This window comes from Mus musculus, chromosome 12 (assembly GCF_000001635.26).
Source record: "Mus musculus strain C57BL/6J chromosome 12, GRCm38.p6 C57BL/6J".
Taxonomy (NCBI): Eukaryota; Metazoa; Chordata; class Mammalia; order Rodentia; family Muridae; genus Mus; species Mus musculus.
In genome coordinates this window covers 39,215,400-39,227,448 of record NC_000078.6, presented here as the reverse complement: position 1 = coordinate 39,227,448, position 12,049 = coordinate 39,215,400, and positions in this window count along the sequence as shown.

Below are 12,049 nucleotides of genomic sequence, written 5' to 3'. Positions count from 1 at the left end.
AGTCTATAGCTTTATTGAAACAATTTTATTATCACCATGGAGTAGGAAGCCTAACTGATTGAACTTAAGGGAAACTGAAGAAAAAAATCAGTGCATAGAATCAGGATGAAAAGGTCTTTTAAGAAGTGGACGAACAAGCAGGAGCCAGAAAGAATTTAAACAAATGGAATCAGGAACTTGTTTTACTTTTATATTTTAACAACAAGATGTAATGAAGCATATTTGTTTGTTGGTGGAAATGATTGAGCAGGACAGGAAGAACCAAGAGAATGCACGAGGAGAATCCTTGAGCAAGCAAGAGGAAATTTAATTTAGCACACAAGTGACCAAAGATAGAAATAGAAGAACCCATTCATCATAACAACAGAAACTTGGGACACACACATGGAAAGATGAAGTTTGCTTCTTCTGCTTGTCACCATTTCATCATGTAAATAGAGGAGTCATTATCTGATGATAGTAGAATTAAAAATCTGCTGCAGAAAATTAAAGGACAATTGCAGAAAGCAGTTACTTAAAAGTTTAAGAGTCAATAATGGCAGAATTAGAAAGCATACAGAGACAACTCTCATAAATAACAATTAGACACACAGCATTGATGTGTGTCCTGTAATTCTAAGTGCTCAGGTGAAGTCAGGGTTAGCAATTGACAGTAGTTGTCTGGTCATGTTGAATAATATGGGACTTTTCTGACTTACTTTTGAGTATATGTGAACCACAATTAAACAGCCCATTAAATATAAGCTTGAACTTCTAAATTCAAAGTTATAGCTGAGGCAGAGATATTCAAAACATTGACCTTTTATGACAGTCTATTAGTTGCATAATACACTATATAATTAAGCTAAGAAGCGAAAAGATGAAGAAAAGCATTAAATAGTAAATAATTTGGAATAATCAGGTGCCCACTAGCTCTTTAGGTGAGGTTGTGGGGCTTTGTTGATAAATAACCACAGAAATTATTCTAACCATGTGTGCATTTCTTCTTGCAATATGGATTTCCAATAGACCCTTGAACAGTGGAATGTATATCCTATTCTGTGAATCTGAGATTGCTTTATGCGTTTTAACAGGCAGAATGCAACACTATCACTACAATCACCACTGAGTCAAGACATGAGGTTTTTCCAAACATCGTTCCCCACATAAAGCCTGGTCACCTGGAGGATGGGGAAATGATGACACGCTGTGGTCTTTTCATTCACTAATACTGGCTAACACTCAACTCAAATAGCTTCCCTATCCTCCCAAAGTCATGGTATTGCCAGTAGTTCTGATTAGCTCATCTGGACCATGGATTACAGCAGTATTCTCTACTGGGGAAGACTGACCTCCTTTGAAAAAAATCAAAGCCCAGAGACAAACCTGTCCTTAGCTGGGGGTGTAGCTCAGTGACAGGGAGCTGGTGGAACATATGTAAGGCCAAGGGTTCAATCCTTAATCCTGGAAAAAAGTACAACTACTACTGAACCCCAAAGTCTTGCATCACATCTGCTTTCTTGGGATCCCCCTTCATCACAATTTCTGTGCTAGAGAGATACAACTGGCTCAAGAGAACCACACCCACTGTTTGAAGAGAATTCAATGTTAACAACTGTAGATCAGCTAGGTTCAAAGGTTTAAAAGACAGCTGTAGTAGCTGTCATGAGGAGCTGGAAACACTTCCCAGTGCTGAAAGAGCCCAAGAAAGGTAGGGGAACTTTTAATGTTTAGAATGAAAAGGTTTGTAAAAGCAGCAGAAGAGGTGCTTTCTGGGTGGCATAGCTAGTATTGGTGTTGCTTGCTTCCATCACTTATCACTCCAGGGTTGACTAAGGAGACACCATGAAACTGATCATGCAAAGCCTGGAGATATGGGAGACCAGATTTGAGTCAGGTATAGCCGGGAACTGTTTGAGCATGGGTAAAGGAAATACTGCTGTCTGTCAGGAGTGACACAGGAGGCTCACAGAGTACCACAAAAATCATGGGCTCAAGCAGATGCTCTTTTATTCTCCAGGTTTGTAAAACATCTGTAGCTTTTTCTTGAGAAGAGAATAGAAATGTCTTTTAAGCTAGTAAGCTCTCATGACACACACAATGAAAGGCGGAAAGATAAAGGCCACAGCACATTAGACATTGAAACAAAACAAACAAAAAAAAAATGAGAGTGAGGGTGAAATTAAAGTGTAAAGTTTTCTTCCGTGTAGCAAAGGAGCTGACAAAATAATTAATTTTGTGCATTGCAATACACATATCTATAATGATGTTGTAAGCACCTTTTTACCTGAAAACTAGAACAACCCCCCCCATGCCTAACAATGGTATTTTCTATGTGCTTGAAGACCATTCATTTTCCCCTGAAATAATTTTCTAAATCTTTCCCAGTTGCTTTGCTCCACCCTTGCATATTTTTCTAGGCAAGCACTGAAAATCTGTTTTGCTGTTTGGTTCTAGGGGTCAAACACAGTCTGAGATAGCTGCAGTTGCCTTTGCTTGTGCTCCAGAAATGCCATCCCTTCGTGCCTTTCACAGTGTCTGAAACTATGACTCATTGACTTGCTTTCTTCTTGGTTACCTAGGCCTACCTGGGCTTCCAGAACATATTTCTATCACTGCAGTCTTAGGACAAATCATTATACCTGCCCTAAAAAGCCCTTCCCACTGACTCAGCTAATAGAGCTGACACATGACTTCCCATAGTTTCTTCTGAAAATTAAGTAGCATGTTATTGTGAGACACTCTCCACAGCCTTCCTTTTTAAAAAGCCTTTATGCAAGTGTTTATCTCCTCTTCACAACTATGAGCTCGTGAGGCCCTGTCCTTTAATTTCTTATGGCACCAGAATATTTAGTGTTCCTTATAGTCTGTAGAATGTTCTTTCTCTTACCTTGGTTAATTTGTGGTTCCAAACAATTTGCACAATTTTGATTACTCATGAAGGTGTACATGCCTCAAATGTAGATCCTATACTAGCATCTCTATTAGATAGCCCCCAATTTCTCTAGTTGAGGATGTTCACAGTTGGCCAGGAGCCTAAATACAGAGCAATCTTCGTTCCCAACCCATGGGCCAACCTGACTGATGGCACTGGATTTGAGTGTGCTCATTTAAGTCTAATGAGGTCTACAGAGGTGACCGTATGACTCAGAACATGAAGTCACTTTTCCAATTAGCATTCTGACACATGCATTAAAAGGAGAGCCCTTTCAATAGATTTCCACAGCTGCTGAAGGGATCAGGTGTCAGAAGATTTTCAGCTTTGTTCTGCTGTTCTGGTCAAATCAGTTATTTTTAAGCAGACTGGCTTTTGCTGCAGCTGGTGGTGATCATATGTCATCCGAGCCTGAGCCTAGCTTTAGATTGGTCTTTCTTACGATAATGCAAGAAATGTTCAGGGGATGAGATCAAAGATGACTTTTGATGAAACCATTAGTATTTTTAAAAAATAACATGGTTTTCAAATAGTATGTTTTTTTTTAAAGTATGTTTTATGAGGCTTACTCCCTGGTATAAAGCACATATTTGCAAGCCTTCAAAAAAAAAAAAAAAAAAAAAACAGAGACAATTAGATTATCCTAAAATAGCATCCACTACCTTTACATTCTAAGTAGAACAAACGGTCTCATTTGAACAGCAAAAAAAACCCCAAGGATTTCAAAATAATTATTACTCGCTAAGCTCCTCACACTCAGTGGTTTTGGAAAACACTGTGCATGACCCAATGGTGTTCAAAGGGGTGAAAAGGACCCCGCTGCAGGACTGTCCCCAGCTTTAATGGCCAGTATCCAAAAGCAGCCAACAGAATCCTGGAGTAACATAGATTTTACAAAAGTTTTCCTGAATACAAATTTTCCAGGTAATTTAGAAGTTCTGGGTTATCTGTGTCTTTCTTAATATCATCTTTCCAGGACTTAGAAGTTGATCCATTTGTCACAGGACAAGTCGAAATTGCCTGTTTATTTCAAAGAAGTATATTGAATTCTTTCATGATAAGTATTTTTGGTATGATTTTAGAAATAGAAAATTAAAGCCTATCCAATTTCAGAAATAAATTTTGCAGGAGTCTATTTTGTAACTGGCAGTTAATAGTCAGAAAATGATAGGACTATTTTTATTAATATGTATCATTAATAATTTTGTTCATAAATTAAAATGAAATTTTAAAGCAGAGACTTGGCATTTTAGTTTTTCTTCCCTTTCAGGTTTTAAATATAAATTTTAATAATATTTTGTTTTAGAATACATTCTGAGATGTTTTACTCTTTTACTGTATTTTTTCTCACTTGATTAGAAATCATATTTGTTATAGTTATATGCATTCTATTTAAATTACTTGTTTATACTTATTTTATTTATTTATTTTACTTATATTTATTTTTCTTATATTTACTTATTCTGCTTGTGTTTATTTATTTATGTATAACTCTGACCTGATTTTTTTCTTTTTAATTGGCAAATAAAATGAACGTAATTTTTTGCTCAACCTGACATAATATATTTGTATGAATGTATCATACAAATGTATCAAACATATATATTTATGTTAGAATACATTTATATGGTGGAATGCTAAATTGAGCCAAGTAATATGTAAATTATCTCATATAATTATTTTAATGATGAGACTCTTTATAATCAACGCAGCATTTCTCAAGAATATAATGGTATTCACTACAGTTATGATGTTGTGTATACTTATTTTATTTCTCCTATTTTATGCTTATTTCTCCCATTTTACTAAAATTATGTCTCGACTAATATTTTCTTATTCTAGTCCCAACCCTTAAATATCATCATAATCTCAAAGTTTACTAAATAAACTGTTCAATATTGTATTCCATACAGATAATGTTATACAGTATTGGTCTTTCTGTGCATGTCTTGTGCATATGTTCTTCAGATTTTTTCATGCTGTGGCAAATTATAGAATTCTCTTCTTTCCATGGCAAAATAATATTCCATTTTGAGTGTGTATATGTGTGTGTGTGCGCATATGTCTGTCTATATGTGTATGTGTGTGTCTGTGTGTTTTTTTATCCTTTCATCTATAAGTGGTTATATAGTAAAGTTCCACAGTTTAGGTATTGTGAATAACACTTTAATGTATATGTACCTCTAGACAGGCCATAAACCTATTCATTTAATTTTCTTCACACATATCCACAGCACACAGCTTGCAGAATCATATAGTATCTCTACTGTTTTTGATATCTTGAGTAATATTTGGACTTTTAATAACTTTTAGTATTTTATGATTTTATATGGAATGTTTTCCACTTAAACAAAAGTTTAATACTTTATGATAGCTTTTCACAAAACTCTAGAAGATACTACTTTAATTATATTTCACATTTTTAAAATAGTAAATTTATTGACATGTGAGTTTACAAAAGAAAAAGGGACATAATTAGCATCATTTGCAATATAATTCCTACATAAATTTTGCCAGACCATTGATAATATCCTAAAATATACATGTATACATGGATTTTTTATCCTCATATTTTCTCTATTTTGCCACTGAAATCATATTTTAGAATATTTGATAGACTCAAATGGAGATAGCTGCTTCTACCATGTTTTAACATTAACATATAATTTTCTAAGTACTCAAGTGCCACAATAGTCATATATGAGAAAAATAAAATAATCAACACATTCTAAATGAATTGTGAGAATTAAATATATCCCCACTGATTCTATGCATTTGTCAATGATCCTTTATCTTTATGTCCTTCAGGACAGAAATATACTTATAATTTGTATAATTATTTGTTCAGCTTATAATAGATTTGAATATGACCAATGCCACTGAGACAAGAATACTGGAAACAGAATAAATCTGAAGATAAAAGCATCTGTTTTAAGGAAAGAAGACACCAAAAACTGAACTGTTTCAAAAGATCATTCGTGGGAAAATACTTTATTCTAGACAAGAGGAGCGTGAGGGTCATCTTCACATTTAAGAAAGATGGTTATTTCTTTTCTTGTGACCTAGACAATGAGCCAGAGGTTTTAATTTCTTATGTTAAATTATATGTGTAATAAAATCCAATTGGTTATTATAAAAATGAAACTATATAGAAACATGAAAACATATTTGTAAAGACAATTCAGTTACACTGGGCTGCACATCACACCCAGCGTATGCTCCTCTTGTAAAGAAAGCTTTATTGATCACAACTACATCTAGTCTTTGTATATTGTATGTAGATATTTTCATACTACTCATGCTAAATTAAGTCATTATGACAAGCTAGATCCCACAGAATTATAAAAATATTTATTACTTGAGTCCTTGCAGAAAATATTTGTTATGATTTTTCAAATACAAGTTCAGTTTGTCTAAGTGACTTTATACTCTCTTTTACCTTTTTGTTTATTTGTTTGTTTTTGGTTTTTACCTTTTTCAGCTCAGTTAGATCTTATCACTAGAGAATTATGGTCCTGCATATAAAAAGTGCTCCTTTTGTGGATACAAGGACAGAGAGCTAATTTCAACTCCTAAGTTGAAAGCCTGGATATTTATTTATACCAAAAGATACAAATAGACTACAAATTTGTAAAATTTGAAACATTATATACTTTGGTTTGAGTTATGTTATTTCAGACATATCTCATCATTTTCTTATATTTCCTCTATAATACTAGAATTGAGACAACTATTGCACTTATAAGAAGCATGATGCTCTGAATATCATACCAGTAAGTGATGTTAAACCTTTCTGGGTTTGTATGGGGGAGGATGAGGGTGTTATGTGTCTTTGAGTATGGAGATCAGAAGTTGAAATCAGGAGACTTCCACTTCACTCCTCATTTGGAGACAAGGTCTCTCATGGAACCCAGAGCTCACTTGTTGACCAGGCTGTCTGCCCAGTGGTTAGAGATCTGCCTGTGTCCTAGTCTGCCCAGCACAACGTTTATAGATTGGTCTGAGCACTGCTCACTTTTACATGGGTTCTGGGCATCTAATCAGAGGTCCTAATATTTATACAGCAAGCCTTTGCTTACCAAGCCACCTACACAGTACCCCATTAGATATTTCCACAGAAGAAAATAATGTAAATGAACAGGCACAGGTCTTAGAGAGAATGCATTGAATAATAAACTTTTATATTTATGCCTGGGTCATGGAATCTACCCTGAGGTAGTTTTCAAAAGAAAAAAAAATTGTATGGCTGTCTTATTTTGGGAAAACACATGGAACGCAAACTCTAACTTAAGGCCTCCAAACATGTAGCATCAAAAGATTTCTTTAAAGTATCAGTGACACGAATCATTGTTTGGAACAAGGAAATGGAGTCTTAGAAATTATTAGATTGTGGCTTGTAATATTTATTCCTTATTAGAATAAAATAATAAGGAGTGAAAATGTAAGGCCTTTTTGATGTTTTCCAAGGTTCAGAAGGGGAGAACGCCTAACTTTGCTCGTGCTCAGGTCTCATCCCTCAGACCATGTTGTCTATTTTGCTTTGAATATTTGCTTTGAATGATTCATCTTAATTTATATCAAGCTTCATTTAAATAGAAAAATACAGTTCCATAAGGAAACTGAAGTGTGTATGTGTGTGTGTGTGTGTGGGGGGGGGCAGCAAGATCATTCGCTTAGTAAAGGGCTTGCTGTATGAAGTCGAAGGCTTGAGTTAAGTTCCCAGAACCTACATAAAAAGCAGTGCATGGTGATATATTCGTATAATCCCACTGCTGGTAAGGTAGAGTCAGGGGATTGCTAGAGCTCTTTGGCCAGCCAGCCTACCATACTATGGCAGCCCTAATCAGGAAAATTTTATAAGTAGTGTGCTCTACCTGAGGAATAACACCTAAACTTGATTTCTGGCCTTCACGCACACACATGCCCATACACATTTGAATGCTAAGTTTCAATGCTTTTCTCAATAACTACAGAGAATATGGAACATTCAATATTTTAATAATGTTACCTTACTTAATTATGGTCATAGTGAAGTATTTGTCAAATTGTCATTAGGTATAATTTCAAAGTTGAATTTTAAATCAGCATATTCATACACCTATGGAAATGTCATATAGTATGAATTCAAGTAGAGTCCAAATTCACTCTCAATAACTAAGAGCTATCACAGAAATCCCATACTTTTGTGTCTTGCGTATAGTCTCTTACACATCCACAAATATACACACATACAACCTTCAGAAATTAATGTAGATGGAACAGTGTAGATGAAGTGAAATAATGATGTAGTAGAAATAGTATAAAGTAAAAATTTTTGAGTTTGACAAAATTCACTATAATTTTAGAAAAATCACTCAGCTCCATCACCTCTCTCTCCTCCTCTTGACCTCAGGATCAGATTTGAATTGAGTCAAGTAAAGACTATGTAGGAGAGATGTCATTTCAGAAGACAGTAAAATGGACAAGTGGAGAGTTTGCCTAAACACAAGTTAAATTTATTTATGTTGATGTACCTAAGTCATGTAAGAACTTGGAGTGCTGTGTGCATTTCTATCGTTTTACTTTGGCTTATTAAGTACACTAAAATGTAGTGGGCAAAGTGTTGGTAAAATCCGTAGGCTGCTTCTTTGAAGCCATTACATTAAAATGCCTAGTGAATAACCCCCACCAATGCAATTCTCTGAAGTTGACTCTAAATTCAACACAGTAAGCTATCAAGAAAATATTATTATTTGTTTTGTGTATGACTATTAAACATATATATAACTGACATATTTACAAAGCCCATGTACAATCCAAAAAATATAACACAAGACCCTGCAATACACAAATCTAAGAGTATCTATGTTGGGGACTTCATAATTGAAAATGTGTTAAAAAAAAAAACCCATGGGAGGAACATCAATATGAACTAACAGGTACCCCCAGAGCTCCTTGGAACTATACCACCAATCAAAGAAAACACATGGTGGAACTTGTGGCTCTAGCTGTATATGTAGCAGAGGATGGCCTAGTCGGTCATCAATGGGAGGAGAGGCCCTTGTTCCTGTGAAGGTTCTAAGCCCCAGTATAGGGGAATGCCAGGACCAGGAATGGGAGTGGGTGGGTTGGAGAGCAAGGGGAGGGGAGGGGAGATAGGGGATTTTTCAGACGGGAAACTAGGAAAGGGGATAACATTTGAAATGTAAATAAAGAAAATATCTAATAAAAAAAGTCTTCACACACACACAATGTGTTTAAAGTAGAATTTTCTATCCTATTGAAGTCATTAAAATGTGCTTTTGCAGTACCCTTCTCAGCATGTATATATTCAAAACAAGCCATAAGTTGTACAAATAAAAGTCTTGTGAGTTCAATTCAAATTAGATGAAACAAGTTAGTAACTTAAAAACTTTAGAAGTCACAGAAGGCACATTTTTATCTTTCTTCATGCTACAGTATACCTTTATTTGGCATTTAAACTTTTTAAGAAATAAAACTAGCCAAATACTTAAATCTGTATGCACAATTACATTTTTGGTGGTGGTTTTTATTTTAAAAGAAACAGCTTCCTTATGATTTTTCTCAAGTCCTGGTAGGAATGCTTACAGGAACTAGAGTAAAAATCAAAAGAAGTGCAATCAAAGCAATGTTTCACTTTGGTAGCAAATGGTGTTCTTCAAAGGCTCCTGAAGGGAGCCAAGCTCCGTTAAAGTGAAGTGGGTTATTTTTACAAATAAGTATGGAGTAATATACATATAGATTTTAGACAAAGTGTGTGTGGGGATATGTACCCACTGTTAATGATGTAATACTAGCATAAGATGACCTGAAACAAAGAAACAAAAAATCTTAAAGAGCATCCTGTGTGAACAAAGATGAAAAGAATTGGTGGTATTTAGTTCAAATAACAACAACAAACAACAACAACAAAGGGCAAAAAAGGCTTTAGATGTTGTTTCTAAACACCTAAAGGAAAGCTTTCTGAGAATGGAATTGAACATTTCTTTAGAACATGAAGAAAAAAACAAACAAACAAGTCATTATACAAAGTTTTAGGTATCCAGGTCATTGCCAAATGTAAGAAAAGACTTCACTTACAATGGAGAATTTTCAAATTAGAGCCCTTCCGAACCCAGCATGGTGGGGCATCTCTAATTAAAACGTGGTCCACTCGAGGTGAAGAAGCCCACCCCACATCAGTTCGCTGGTCGTTATCTGAAGTTAATGAAGTCTCCGGTTACTGAGACTTGGCAGTTTCATCTTCCAAGGTATTCTTCTAAAAATGGAACAGTCATGACTCTTTAAAACGTGCAGCAAGCAATATTAAAACACAAATTTTGAGACTTAAAACAGTAGTATAATCTGGTAATTTCTGGAAATTAAGCCAAATGAGAAAGAACAGGAGAGAAAGGTTATTTGTAAAGAACAGGTCAGTTCAAAAGTTACACACTAAACACAATGCTGAAATTAGACAAATAATCAGCTTTTAATTGGCTTCACTGACAGTCACATAAACAGTTAAGAATAGAAACTTTGCTACAGAAGAACACAGTGGCTTCTCTCTTTCTTTATGAGTTACTATCTTGTGGACATTAAAAGACAAATCCAGTTCAAGGGCCAGAAAGTAATAAATGTGCATGAACTAGCCACAAAACATTTCATTCCTTTATGCTTCATATAGAAAAAAATGTCTCCATGAAGCATAACATCACAGAAAAATAAGAATAAAAAAATAATAGAACAGTTAATCAGACCAACTAGTACACCACTCAGTTCAGGAAGGCTTGAAAAAATAGCAAAGGAAAGGTGGGGGCTTTCATTTGTTTAACATGTGGCGTAGACACTTCCTCCCATCGCCTCAGTCTTGTCCACAGCATTACTTTAGGCTTGGCAGTAAGACTAGAATTATTGAGTGGTTTTGTGTTCGTATTCCTGCTTGTTCCACTAAATGCTTATTAATGAATACCATAATGTATTTTTTAATCTATAGTTTGTCTTTCTAGTCCATAGAGATTAATATTTAGGGAGAATTAATGCAGCTATTTAATTGCAAGATTTTGTTTTAACTCTAAGTTAGCTACTGATGCAAAATGATCATTCTTGGAGTAGTACTAAAACAAGACATTTATCAGCAGAATTTCTCGGGATATAAAGACTTTATTGTCAAATCAAGATTCTTGCTGTCATGTCTCTGAAGTATCAGAGGGAGTAGCATGCAATAGAGCAGGCATGAATGTTGATATGAGATTTTCTTATGTCTCAGGTACAATGCAAATCTAAATATCCCCTACAACAACTACCACCTCCCCACCACCACTGTGTAATCATAACAACAAACATAAGGAAATGAACACTTGCTACAGATTCAACAATCAATGCTAGTAAGGTTCAGGAAGAGAAGGTTTAGGTTTTCAAGATGGCTAGAATATGCCAACCTGCAATCTTGGGCTGCTTCATTATGTATCATACTTAATAGTAAAAGCAGCTATTTGTACATTTGTAAAGTAGCACTTGAAGTTTCTCATTTCTCTTTAAATGAATAAAAATTTCTATTTGATTTCTACAACTGTCCTCCAATATCAGACCTACCTTCTGAAAATGAGTCCAATAATATCAGTTTTACAAGTGAGGTTAATAGACTACTGGCTATCTTTAAAAATATCCTCCTATCTACATTATTTCTTGCTATTACAGTTTTATTAAGAAAAGATAATTCATTTGGGGCTATATAATTACTATTGATTTGCTTTCACTTTTAAATGTACTTTCAAGTAACACAGTGCTCTGGGGCTGCTTCTTCATCAGCCTCACAGTGATTTTTGTAAAGTGATTTTGGTCTTAGTCAGGACTGCCCGAACAAAGTGGATTAATAATCAATAAAACAAAATCGTCTATGAAATGTTTTGATCTCTACATATACTGGTTGGTTTAAGCATCTGTCTTAACAGCACACTCCCAAAGAGAGTGTCATGTCACCCATATTTCAGGTTTTCAAATTGTCTGTTAGGAAAAATGAAGAAATAAGAGTGTGATCAAATTTAAAAAGTGAATGGCTTTAAACTGAGTTGCAAATAGTCCTTATATCTGACCTCAGAGCTCATTATGTGAACATATCATATGGTTCTTAATGATGTACATATGCCAGATATTGAT